Source organism: Pan paniscus, chromosome 5, assembly GCF_029289425.2.
Source record: "Pan paniscus chromosome 5, NHGRI_mPanPan1-v2.0_pri, whole genome shotgun sequence".
Taxonomy (NCBI): domain Eukaryota; kingdom Metazoa; phylum Chordata; class Mammalia; order Primates; family Hominidae; genus Pan; species Pan paniscus.
In genome coordinates, this window is record NC_073254.2 from 104,103,616 (window position 1) to 104,116,583 (window position 12,968).

A 12,968-nucleotide genomic window follows, 5' to 3' on the forward strand; every position below is an offset into this window, starting at 1 on the left:
TACTTACATGAAAACAATACACTCAGAATCTGAGGTTCTTTGGATTAACAAAAAAGCATGACCCTTTTCTTTTTTGAGAAAGTTTATGACTACCTCAAGATTCTAAAAATATAATATATTTGGAATGTTAGAAATTTTCTCTCTCAGTTTTTTTGAGCTATTACATACAAAAAGCTATACACATTTAATATATACAACTTGATGAATTTGGAGATAAGCCTATGCCCATGACTACAATCTATGCCATCAATCTATACCTTAACCCCAAAAGTGTCCTCCCATTATTTTTATTTATAATTATTTGTGTGTGTGACATGAACACTTAACATAAGATCTCGTCTTTTAGCAAATTTTTAAGTATAAAATACAGTATTATTAACTATTGGCACGGTGCTGGATAGTAGATCTCTAGGATTTCATCTTATATAAACAAAACTTTGTACCCTTTAACCAATACCTCCCTGTTTCCCCTCCTCTCTCAGTGACTAACAACCACTATTCTTGGATCCAGTGCCTTGATCTTGGACTTCCCATCCTCCTGAACTGTGAAAAATAAATTTCTATTGTTTACAAATTGCCCAGACCATGATATTTTATTATAGGAGCATAAATGGACTAAGACAACACAAAAGCAACCTAATGTCCATTGACAGATGAGTGAATAAAGAGCTCTGCTTCTATGAGTTTTACTATTTTATATTCATCAGCTAGTGATATGATGTAGTATTTGGCCTTCTGTATCTGCCTTATTTCACTTAACATAATGTCCTTCAGGTTCATTCATGTTTTCATAAATCATAGGATTTTCTTATTTTTTAAGCCTGAATAATATTTCATTGTATATGTATATCACATTTTCTTTACCCATTTATCTGTCAATGGACATTTAGGTTACTTCCATGTTTTCTTAGTCCATTTTTGCTGCTATAATAAAATGCCACAAGTCCAAGATCAAGACATTGGTGATGGCTGCTCTCTGCTTCCAAGATGGTGCATTGTTGCTGCATCCTCCAGAGGGAATGAATGCTGTGTCTTTACATGATGAAAAGGACATGAGGGCAAAGGAGAGGAAAACTGCTCCCTAGCACCTCTTTTATCAAGTCATTAATCCCATTTGTGAGAGCTCTGCCCTCTTGACTTCTTAATCACCTCTTAAAGGCCTCACCTCTTTTTTTCTTTTTTTTTTGAGATGGAGTCTCGCTCTGTCGCCCAGGCTGGAGTGCAGTGGCGTGGTCTTGGCTCACTGTAAGCTCCACCTCCCGGGTTCACACTATTCTCCTGCCTTAGCCTCCTGAGTAGCTGGGACTACAGGCGACTATCACATTGGCGATTACATTTCAACATACAAATTTTAAACATTGAAACTATAGCATGTGGCTTGGCTATTGTGAATAATGTTATAATGAACATGGGTCTGCAGGTATCTCTTTAACACCTATAGTGTCTTTTAATTTTAATTGTCTGGACTAAAGTATTTTAGGATCCCTTATATTTATTTCCCTTCTAAATGCAGATATGGTGCTAGAAATAAAGCTACAAAAATAACACAGATCAAGACCCCAGCTCTCTTTACAAGAAACTTACACCAAAGTAGGGGAGACAGATAAGTAAATAACCATCTTGATGCAGTGTAAGAGGGGCAATGACAGCAGTAACCCCAGAATGTTAAGGGAAACATGCAAGGGTGACTACCTGGCCTGGAAAGGTGGGAGGGAATCAGGAAGTTTTCTTAGGGGAGTTAACACTAGCGTAAAAGTTCCCAGATGAGTTTGCCTGGTCAGGTAAGGGTAGGAATGTATAAGGGTGATCCAGACTAAAGAAACAGCAATAGGACAAAGAAAATGTTAATTGGCAGATGGAACCATGATATAAATAAATGAAACTTACTGAGAACCTATTATGTGCCAGGTACTGTATGCTACCAATTTCCATGTTATTCGTAATTCAGAACTCTGTAGGGCACATCATTGTTACTCCTCTTTTATAGGTGAGAAAACAAAGGTTTGGCAAGGATGAGTACTTGCTGCAGGTCCAACAGTTATGACTGGACTGGAACTTCATCCCAGCTTGGCCTAACTTCAGAGGAGTTTCATTCAACTTACATAGATTCGATATGAAATGGGAATGCAAGAAGGCATAGATATTTCTGGTTGATTCAATTTCCTGATAATTCCCAATTACAGTAAAAGAAATGGTTTCATAAGGACTCACATGTTTGAAAAAGTCTTTGGATATAAAATATAAACCTGAGATTAAATTTGATAATAGAAAATTTTTGATGAAGCATAAATTAAAAAATATTTTTCTGGCATTTTTTTCCTAAAAAAAAGAAGATCCTGTTCCAAAACCAAGCCTTCGTAAAGAGGTCCTATTCCTATGTATTTTATGATTGGAGATGTGGAAGTCACTGTTGATGTGGTCAAAGTAGAAACATTTGTGGGTTTTTTCTTCTTGAGGAAATAAACCAAAATGCTACAATAAATGAGTAGCAAATTAAGTTTGGAAGTTTTAAATACATGTGTAATCAGGAATACATGCTCAAATTGTCATCTTTAAGTATGATGGAGAATTGATGGTGCTTCATTTTCAAAGCATGCTTTTTCACATTAATATTCTGCGCTCTGCAGTTATTATACAATTGCTAGCAGGGCCATTGTGCATCTTTTGAAATTGAATATATTCTTATGTACTTAGGATCTATTCAGTACACTCCAGAGATTGCCTTGGATCCTGTCTCTGAAGATGTAAACATAGGAGAACAGACTAGTAATCATTTTATTTTCTGAATGTGTTTGAAATACATAAGCACAGAATAAGAGTCTGGATTTTCTCATTCCCAACCATGTTGCTTACACCTCATTCTTCATGCAGTCGCCATAACTTGAGGCCAGGTACTATGCTAGCTGTGGGCCACCATATTGATTTCTAAAGATAAGAAAATAATTAACACCTGACATCTGTGAAAATTTAATGGAGTACCAAGCCTCTATTCCAATAGTACAGAGATATGGGCAGATGGCATGGGAAGGCGTAGGAGGGCACAACAAATTATGTGGCAATTAGGAAGGTTTCCAAAAATGTTTCACAGAGGTGTTCCTTGCTGGGTCTCGAGAGTGAGGAGGACTCTCTAGGAAGATAAGTAGAAGGATATTCTAGGGAGAGAGACCAGCATCAGCGAAGGCACAGAGACAAGAAAATGCACCGTAGGTTTTGAAAACGGGAAGTTATGCCAGCCCAAAGTGAGTCTGCATTGTGTGAAAAGAAGAAAGCGAAAAGAGCCTGTCAATACCCCTAGGTTAAAAGACAGGCAGGTGCAGATTTTGAAGGGCTTTGTACTCTGTTCTAAAGCAACTGGACTCCGACAAAAGTCAGTGCAGGGTATTAAAACAAGTGAACTTGGAGTTCTATATTTCATGGCAATAGGTGTTGTCAAACACCCCACAGAGTAAGGAGAAGTGGCTGGATTCAGAGAAGGCAAGTCCTATATATTCTTTTGCTAACTTAGTTCCACATTTACAGTATTAAATAAATATTCAAGCTCAATCATTCTTATTTTATCTCTTCTGCCTTCTGTTTTCAGGGAAGATGGCACATGGCTAGCACTTACCTTGTATATCGAAGTTCTATTTTGTTAGCTCTCAACTTTCCCTTTTCTGACTCGAATAACACAGACTCCTCACTCCTCATAAGGTTGATTCTCAAGCCTTTGATCTGCCTTTGTAGGATTTCACCAAACTTCTGTCAAGTTCTCTTCCTCCTCTAGTCTTCTTAGATAAAATTATTTATTTTTGACTAGGCAATATATTTATATAATTCAACCATAAAATATCCTTTCTACCAATAATAATAATATATAATATTCTTTCAACTCTGTCCTCCATCTGCCCCTTTCTTTAAAGAGGCATTAAAAAGCCATTCTTTTCTGGGCCGGGAGTGGTGGCTCACGCCTGTAATCCCAGCACTTTGGGAGGCTGAGGCAGGCAGATCAAGAGGTCAGGAGATCGAGACCATCCTGGCTAACACGGTGAAACCCCGTCTGTACCAAAAATACAAAAAATTAGCCGGGTATGGTTACAGGCACCTGTAGTCCCAGCTACTCAAGAGGCTGAGGCAGGAGAATGGCCCGAACCCGGGAGGTGGAGCTTGCAATGAGCCGAGATCGCGCCACTGCACTCCAGCCTGGGCAACAGAGCGAGACTCTGGCTCAAAAAAAAAAAAAAAAAGGCATCCTTTTCTATAAATCATAACTGTGCCTATTTTTCTGTGAACTATTTATGTCCTTTGCCCACTTTTCTATACCTTTTTGGCATCTTATGAGCTTTTTGTATATTTTACATTCATGTTGAACAATTTTTTTGGGGGGGTGGGGAGAGACAGTCTTAAAAAGCTGTGGACATCTCCAGCTAATGATACGCATGCTCAAGTATTTTGGGGGATGTGTACTGATATCTGTAATTTACTTTGAAGTACATAAAAATAAGATGGGTTGATAGGTGAATAGAGGGTTGAATCAATGGATAGATATATGAGAAAGCAAGTATACTGAAATGTTAATGGCAGAACCTAGGTGATAGTCACTCAAAAATTCTTCCAACTTTGCTGTATGCTTAAAGCTTTTCATTATAAAGTACTGAGGAAAATTGTAGAAGTGAAAGCAATTGCTATGTAGTTGTTGATTTCATGGCATTTACAATAGTCCCAGATTAAGGGCTTAGTATATTTAATTCCAGAAGGTAAAAATGGAGGAGTCAGTCACAACAGCTGGATGATTTCTCTCTACCCTGTCTTTTTCTCAAAGCTGCCTGATTGACTTGCTTAGTTAAAAGGTTGGGTTATTCTAACTTGAATGTCCAATATAAAGTGCTCCTGGCCAGGACCCCTTTCAGGATAATGGGAACAGTATCAAAGAGAGCCACTCTCAGTGGAAATGCTGTTAAGACCATTCTCCTATTACTATTTTGAAATCCAAAAAACTACCTTCCAAGCAATCTTCTTGTGAAATTCCCCAGGGAGTTGTCCAAGTTTGAGTCATATACAAAACCTCCAAAGTGGGTATCCAGCACTGGATCCCCTACTTGGGCATCCGATACTTGAGTTGCATAAACTCCAACACGCTAAATTTTGGTCTCTTATCATACATAGTAAGTCTGGATGCTAGAAGTCAACTTCAAATAGGAGATTTCTGGAGACTGTTCAAGTGTAGCAACTCAAATGGATTGTTTTAATAAGGTCAAGTGGCACTGTCCTGATGGGTCTCTTTATTAGCCACTTGCTCCATTTTGGCTTCTTGCGTAACATCATCTTGAGCTCATCTACTCTGAAGTAGCATAGACTGCTTATCCAATAGGACTAACATCTTATAAGAATAAAGAACAGAGACACAGACACACAGCGAAGAACACCATGTAACAAGGGAGGTAGATACTAGAGTGATGCATCTACAAGCCAGGGGATGCCAAGGGTTGCTGGCAACCACTGAACGTTTGGAGACAGGCATGGAACAGACTCTCCCTCAGAGAGACAATTTAATTTTGGACTTCTAGCTTCCAGAAATGTGAGAGAATACATTTCTGTTGTTTTAAGCCACCAAGTTTGCCAGACTTTGTTATGGCAGCCCTGGGAAACCAATGCACTGATCACAATTATGAAGCCTCATAGATAGGACTTCAAAAGTCAAAATGATCATAAATAATCTCTTTCTCTTCTCTGTATCAGCACCGCTCATTTCTTCATGCTCTTAGAGCCATACCATGCCATCAATCATGCTTTCAACTTCAGTTAGAAAAGTAAATTACAGACATCAGTACACATCCCCCAAAATACTTGAGCATGCGTATCATTAACTGGAGATGTCCACAGCTTTTTAAGCTGTTGAGTAGATCACATAAACTATGAGATATCTGTAGAGGAATGCCTGGCACATCCATGAGTCTACTTCCTTTCATGGTAGGTGTCGAGGTAACATATTCCTTTCCCAAGCATTTCAGTGAATAACTAAAATATGAGCTAAGTGTGGTTATAAAGTTTATGTTAAGATTTGTTTAAAAAGGGATATCAAGAATTCATGGATCCATCTTATCCATAAATATCACTGCATCTTTCCCTGGGCATATATGCAGGAACTTGGGTTGGTATGACCTCAGAATTCAGGCCTCACAGATCCCCAGCTATCCTATAACCACACTGAATGTGCTGATGTAAGTTCTCTCCAAAGGCCACAATCCTTACATCCCTACAAGGACATCTTTCACATTGCTTTCATATATTACAATCCTCTTTCATATACAAGTTCTCAGTAATAAAAATCCCATAAAGCATAAGCTTATTTTTTATTCATATTTGTCAAACCCTATCTTTCCATTAACAAGGAAAACTTCTTGGCCAGGTACAGTTGTTCACGCCTATAATCCCAGCACTTTGGGAGGCCAAGGCAAAAGGATAACTTGAGTTCAGGAGTTCAAGACCAGCCTGAGCAACATAGAGAGACTTTGTCTCTACCAAAAATTTTTTAAAAGTTAGCTAAGTGTGGTGTCACATGCCTATAGTACCAGCTACTCAGGAGGCTGAGATGGGAAGATCGCTTGAGCCCAGGAGGGAGGCTGTGGTGAGCCGAGATCACACCACTGCACTCCAAACCTGGGCAATGGAGCAAGATCCTATCTCAAAAAAAAAAAAAAAAAAGAAAAAAAGAAAAAAAAAAGAAAGAAAAGCCTTCTTGTCCCAACTATTTTCATGTACTACTGTGTGTTGCAGGGATTGCCTGCATAATAAAGCTCTGTTCTGACAGAAAAATATATAAGTGAAACATGAAATTTCATTGATTAAATGAAGAGAAATAACAAGGAGAGGAAGCTATTCATGGACTTAAAAAATTAGTAAGTAATTGCCACTCAAAATGAAGGCCAGAAAGCAGAAATGCAAGAACTCATGGACAAGATGGCAAAGCAACAGAAAGAGATAAAAACTGGTGAGCTGGTGAAACCAGTAGAGTATTAGAAGAAAAAAAAATCATAAAAATAAGGCATAATTGGCCGGGCACGGTGGCTCACGCCTGTAATCTCAGTACTTTGGGAGGCTGAGGCGGGCAGATTACCTGAGGTCGGAAGTTCAAGACCAGCCTGACCAACATGGAGAAACCCCGTCTCTACTAAAAATACAAAAAATTATCCAGGCGTGGTGGCGCATGCCTGTAATCCCAGCTACTCGGGGGGCTAAGGCAGGAGAATGGCTTGAACCTGGGAGGCAGAGGTTGCGGCGAGCCGAGACTGCGCCATTGCACTCCAGCCTGGGCAACAAGAGCGAAACTCTGTCTCAAAAAAAAAAAGAAAGAAAGAAAGAAAGAAGGAATAATTGGAAGGAGCATAAATGACTATGATACAGAAATAAATGATACCAGACTAGACACTGTAATCAAAAGATTACAGTGAAATATTACAATGAAAAGAAATTTATTTATGTTAAAAGTTGAAAAGAATTCGGGAGAAATAATAAAGAAATTAGGCAAAGGAAATTCAACACCTTCCAAAATCTTGCAGGCATGCCTTTTACTCATACAATATAAATTGCATCCAGAGGGAAGAAAGGAAGTCTATTAAATCGTAATTTCCAGCTTCCAACTTTCATGATGTAAAAGAGGACTTAATTAGGGAGCGGGGATGAATGCTGGTTTCAAAAACAAAAAAGTGTTAGGCTGGGCGCGGTGTAATCCCAGCACTTTGGGATGCCAAGGTGGGTGGATCACGAGGTCAGGAATTCTAGACCAGCCTGGCCAACATGGTGAAACCCGTCTCTACTAAAAATACAAAAATTAGCTGGGCACAGTGGCAGACGCCTGTAATCCCAGCTACTCAGGAGGCTGAGGCAAGAGAATCGCTTGAACCCAGGAGGCAGAGGTTGCAGTGAGCTGAGATTGCACCATTGCACTCCAGCCTGGGTGAAAAAAAGTATAGAAAAATGGGCAAAGGATATAAATAGTTCACAGAAAAATAGGCACAGGTATGATTTATAGAAAAGGATGCCTTTTTTTTTTTTTTTTTTTGAGACAGAGCCTCGCTCTGTTGCCCAGGGTGGAGTGGCAGTGGCGCGATCTCGGCTCACTGCAACCTCCGTCTTCCCAGTTCAGGCCATTCTCCTGCCTCAGCCTCCCGAGTAGCTGGGACTACAGGCGCCTGTAACCATGCCGGCTAAATTTTTGTATTTTTAGTAGAGACGGGGTTTCACCGTGTTAGCCAGGATGGTCTGGATCTCCTGACCTCTTGATCCGCCCGCCTCGGCCTCCCAAAGTGCTGGGATTACTGGGATGCCTTTTTAATGCCTCTTTAAAGAAAGGGGCGGATGGAGGACAGAGCTGAAAAAATATTATATATTATTATTAACTCATATTTTCCAAGTCTTAGGCTTAAAGAGAACACAAATACACAAAACTTTGATATCATGTTCTCTTCAGAAACAAAAAAAGAGATTGGTTTTTTAATCATTTATAACCGTGGGCAGAATTTCCTTCAATCTGTTGTGATTTTTGTGGCAAAGTCTTTAAAATTTGACCCAGCAAAAGATTGAAGGTAAGAATAAAAGACAAAACAAAATGAAACAAACAAAAAAACACTTATATTGTTATTTCCTTTTCCTTTGTTCATTTGGAGAGCCACAGAGCTGGGAACTTGTATTTCTGGGCATCAGGAAATAAGGCAGTGAACTTTGAATTTTCCCAGACTTCAGAGTCACTTGCTATTTATCAGATTAAATACAACTGCCTTAGAAGGAAATAATTTATATTACCTGGGCATGGCAAGTTGTGTGGCTTAGAACAAGCCAGGTTATCCTCAGCAATGATAGGAGTCAAAAATTACACAACGAAGAGCTTTACAAAAAAGTTTTTTCAAGTTTTTATCATTTCTATAATGTGTTCCCTTGTGAATCCCTAATCCCTAATATCCTTGTAGCTCTTTTCGAAAGACATACTAGTACTTTGAATAACAGCATCAAAAATCATTATTGAAATTTTTTTCTTTTTTTTTCTTTTGTTCTAGGGGCCTCACATTCAGATCTAAAGAGACATATGGAGCTCTGGGGGTAGTGCACTGGCTGCTTAGGAATAGGCAGGTTAGTAAAAACAAATATGAGCTCAGAAATGCACTTTTCTGCTAGGATATAAAAGTATCATGTTACAGATAAAGTGTAATCTAATGGAACTATCACACTGGGTGATGTTGGGAGAGCCGTGGACATTCTTTAGTTGGAGTCTAAGTAAACTATCTGGTCTTCCAAATCCCAAGACCTAAATTAGTCAAAGCCTATGTCATCAATTGCACGATTTTAGATTTTTCCTTCCCAATCCTTATCTGTGTGTCCACTGGGGTTGGAAAGGAAATATTTATTGAGTGTTGAATTAAAGTCCTTATACATCCATGAGAATGGATTTTAAAAATACCTCCTCTGGCTGGGAGCGGTAGTTCATGCCTGTAATCCCAGCACTTTGGGAGGCTGAGGAGGGTGGATCACTTGAGCTCAGGAGTTTGAGACCAGCCTGAGCAACATGATGAAACCCTGTCTCTACAAAAAATACAAAAATTAGCAGGGCGTGGTGGCATGTGCCTGTAGTCCCAGCTACTTAGGTGGCTGAGGTGGGTCACTTGGGCCTAAATATATATATTTAGAACTGTGGTCAGAATTTGCTTCAATTTGTTATGATTTTTCTGATAAAGTCTTTAAAATTTGACTTGGCAAAAGGATGAAAGTAAGAATAAACAACAAAATGAACAAAAAACCCTTCTATTGTTATTTCCTTTTCCTTTGGAAATATTCTTTAGATCTTACTTCTTAAATGGGAATGACAAAAAATAATTTCTTTTTCTTTTCTTTTTTGTTTTTGAGAGGAGTTTCACTCTTGTTGCAGTGAAACTGCAGGCTAGAGTGCAGTGGTGCCATCTTAGCTCACTGCAACTTCCGCCTCCCGGGTTCAAGCGATTCTCCTGCCTCAGCCTCCTGAGTAGCTGGAATTACAGGCTCCTGCCACCATGTCCGGCTAATTTTTATGTTTTTAGTAGAGATGAGGTTTCACCTTGTTAGCCAGGCTGGTCTCAACCTCCTGACCTCAGGTGATCCACCCACCTAGGCCTCCTAAAGTGCTGGGATTACAGGCGTGAGCCACCATGCCCAGCTGACATAAAACAATTTCTGAGCCCACAAATGCTTTTTCTTTCAAGGCCTTTTTGTCTCTTAACATATCCCATTTACCAACACATTTTACCTATGTGTAATTCTAAATCCCCATACTGATCATAAAACACTGATAATTTAATCAGATTTTGTTATGGACAACTGATTTTTCTAGGGGCAGAAAAACTTGGCCTATTTAGAAAGTAAATTGGCCAGCTCTATCAACATGAAGCCTGGGGCTTTCTTCACATACTTCATTGCCCTTTACTACTGGGTTTGACCAGCCTTACTTTGCTTTCCTGAAGGCAGCATCTCAGAATGTTGTCTTGGCACATAACTCGGGCTGCTGCTTTGTGATGACCCCAGAACACTGTTCAGATCTCCCTTCCTACCTCCCTTTCTAATCTCCTGCTATTACCCCAGAGTAGCAAACCTAATGGCTGACACTGCCCTAGGACTTGTTTAATTGAATCCTGAAAGTGAAGTGTGCCAGGGCCACTGAACACAGAGGCCCCTATAGCTTTTCCTTAAACAGACTTTTTCCTTAAACGGCCTTTGCAGTCATCCATCTGTAGCAGTGCCAAGAACTTCCTTTCACACTATTTGGGACACCAAGATCCTCCATGGGGATAGACCCTTTGGATAAGAGTGCCCTAGCACACTGGTTGGCACATTCTTCATTTATTGTACATACTGGATATATTTCAGTTAGTATTATTAAATGGATTAAGTCTTATAAAAAATATTGGGGCTCTGCTTGGAGAATATGAAAAGGAAATGATAACCATAAGCAATACTCAGGGCTGTAGCATTGACCCTTTGGGTTGGAGCTCAGGTGTTCTTCTGAGAGGCAATAACAGAGCTTACAGTCAACAGAAAGATGTTTGATGAAATGGTCACTCTCCAAAACACTTGCCCCTTGCTGCTGAATGAAGGTAAGTGCAGAGAGCAGAGCCCTGGTAAAGAAGGTGTGAGCATCTCTTCAGGGGTCTGCTTACCTAGCTGGCTCATTCTGATCAGGAAGTTCCCACCTTCTCCAGATGTGTACCTAGAAATTTATGAAGATGACAGAAAGAAATGATAGTCCCTTCTTCTTAAGAAGAATGTATAGGTCCTTTAGAAATACAGACTTCAAAGATTGCAAGCTGCGTCCTGGTACCAATTGCCACTTTGTCTTCACTAAATGGATAATGATAACTTTACAAAGGAAGTTGTCTTGGTTACAGAGCAGCCTGGATTCACATATGTGTCTCTGTGGCTCTTGTCCTCACAATCTGTACTGAATTAATCTCTGCCTTTTGCTCAAGGCTTTTATCACTGAGACATTGTCCTTTTTTAAAAAAAATCTTCTCCAATTATAGAGTTTATGTACTAAATTTTTGTCAGTTGATTTTCAAGGGAGGGTTTGTTCCCCTCCAGGGTGCTATGGATGTGGCCAACTTTGTCTCTTTAGGATCTTTGGAGGAAAGAATTCTTCCCCAGTGAGAATCCCCCAGTGCACCCCACCATGACATGCCACCTATGTAACTGCTGAATCTCTCTGCCACCCAGCAATAGCAATGCTGATTGAATTACAATTCAATTACTTAGTGGCCAATATATGTGTATTACAAAAGTTCTAAAAGGAAGAATTGGCAGACTGTATAAGGAGCTCCTGAGAATATAACTGCTGCATCAGGGAATCTTAGCATTTCACAAAGTCAAATCTAGAAATATAATTTATAATTTTAAATAACTTATAGTTGCACTTGTAATTACTTTTTTATTGGTAGCCTTTTGCAAAGCTTGTATGCTCTATGAAGCAGGGGCTGAGTTTATCTTATTTACTGATATGTCCCCAGAACTTAGTACAGAACCAGAACCATAAAGACACTTAGTCTAGCACTGGTGCTCACTAAAACAGGGATGAATCACTCACTATTCTTTGATCTGTCTGAGATATTCTTTATTAACATTAATGTCTGATTTTTATTATATTTTCTAGTCTGATTTTTATTATATTTTCAGTCACCTAGAAGATATTCTCCAAGCCAAGTACACACTTGGCACATGGAAGGAGTCTATGGAGTGAATGAATTAATGATCTTGAGAGGGTTATTTGGCAACCAATGGGCAACAATAATTTGGGAGCCTGGGAATATAACAGGGAATGGAGAAACAGGTGGAACCCTCCATTCAGACCCAATTGATGACAGCAAAACTGGGACAGGAAGGAACTTTCCAGGTCTTAGCAAGATGGTTGAATCAAAGCAGCAGGTGCCTACTTTGTCCACCATCTTGAATTAAATACTTAAAAATTTTGTGATTAAAATATTTAATAAGACAGCATAACAAAGTGGATAAGAGCCTAGATTCTGGAGCAGACTCTAGGTTTTAATCAGGCAGGCTAGGTGACCTTGAGCAAGTTATTTGAGCTCTCTAAGCCTCAGTTTTCTCATCAGCAAAATGGAAATAAAGATATTAATAGTACCTACCTAATCACATGGTTGTTATGGGGATGAAATGAGTTAATCTTTACAAGATACTCATACCATGCATGGCAAATAATAAATGTCATATAAATGTATGTTAAATATAAACAAATAATTATCTTTTGTGGAAGGAAGATAAGAATGTTACTGTGTGTATTAGTATCTCTTATCCTGTAGCAAATATTCTGTATTTTATGTCTTTAGAGTATGCAGAAATCCACGATCTCTACCTGAGATTTAAGGAAGCATGAGTTATTGATTTAAACCTTGCATCTGGTATAGAATTAAACATCTCCTGCCCGATGAGACAACTGAAAGGTAGCCCACAGTTGATTGCTC

At 39.2% G+C, this 12,968-nt stretch overlaps 2 protein-coding genes across 9 annotated transcripts in view; both read left to right on the forward strand.

The window, feature by feature from the left end:
• LOC100977566 (cytochrome b5 reductase 4) overlaps positions 1-12,968 on the forward strand; it is a 173,723-nt gene that overhangs the window by 148,687 nt on the left and 12,068 nt on the right. For all 8 annotated transcript variants that reach the window (XR_008625693.2, XR_008625689.2, XR_008625692.2 and 5 more), the window contains 2 exons: positions 9,030-9,102; positions 12,834-12,947. The gene's annotated coding sequence lies outside the window, so the exon portion shown is untranslated. The remainder of the gene's footprint in view (positions 1-9,029; positions 9,103-12,833; positions 12,948-12,968) is intronic.
• Positions 9,030-12,968, forward strand: part of MRAP2 (melanocortin 2 receptor accessory protein 2) — a 133,479-nt gene continuing 129,540 nt past the window's right edge. Inside the window, exons 1-2 of the mRNA XM_034962481.3 lie at positions 9,030-9,102; positions 12,834-12,947. The gene's annotated coding sequence lies outside the window, so the exon portion shown is untranslated. The remainder of the gene's footprint in view (positions 9,103-12,833; positions 12,948-12,968) is intronic.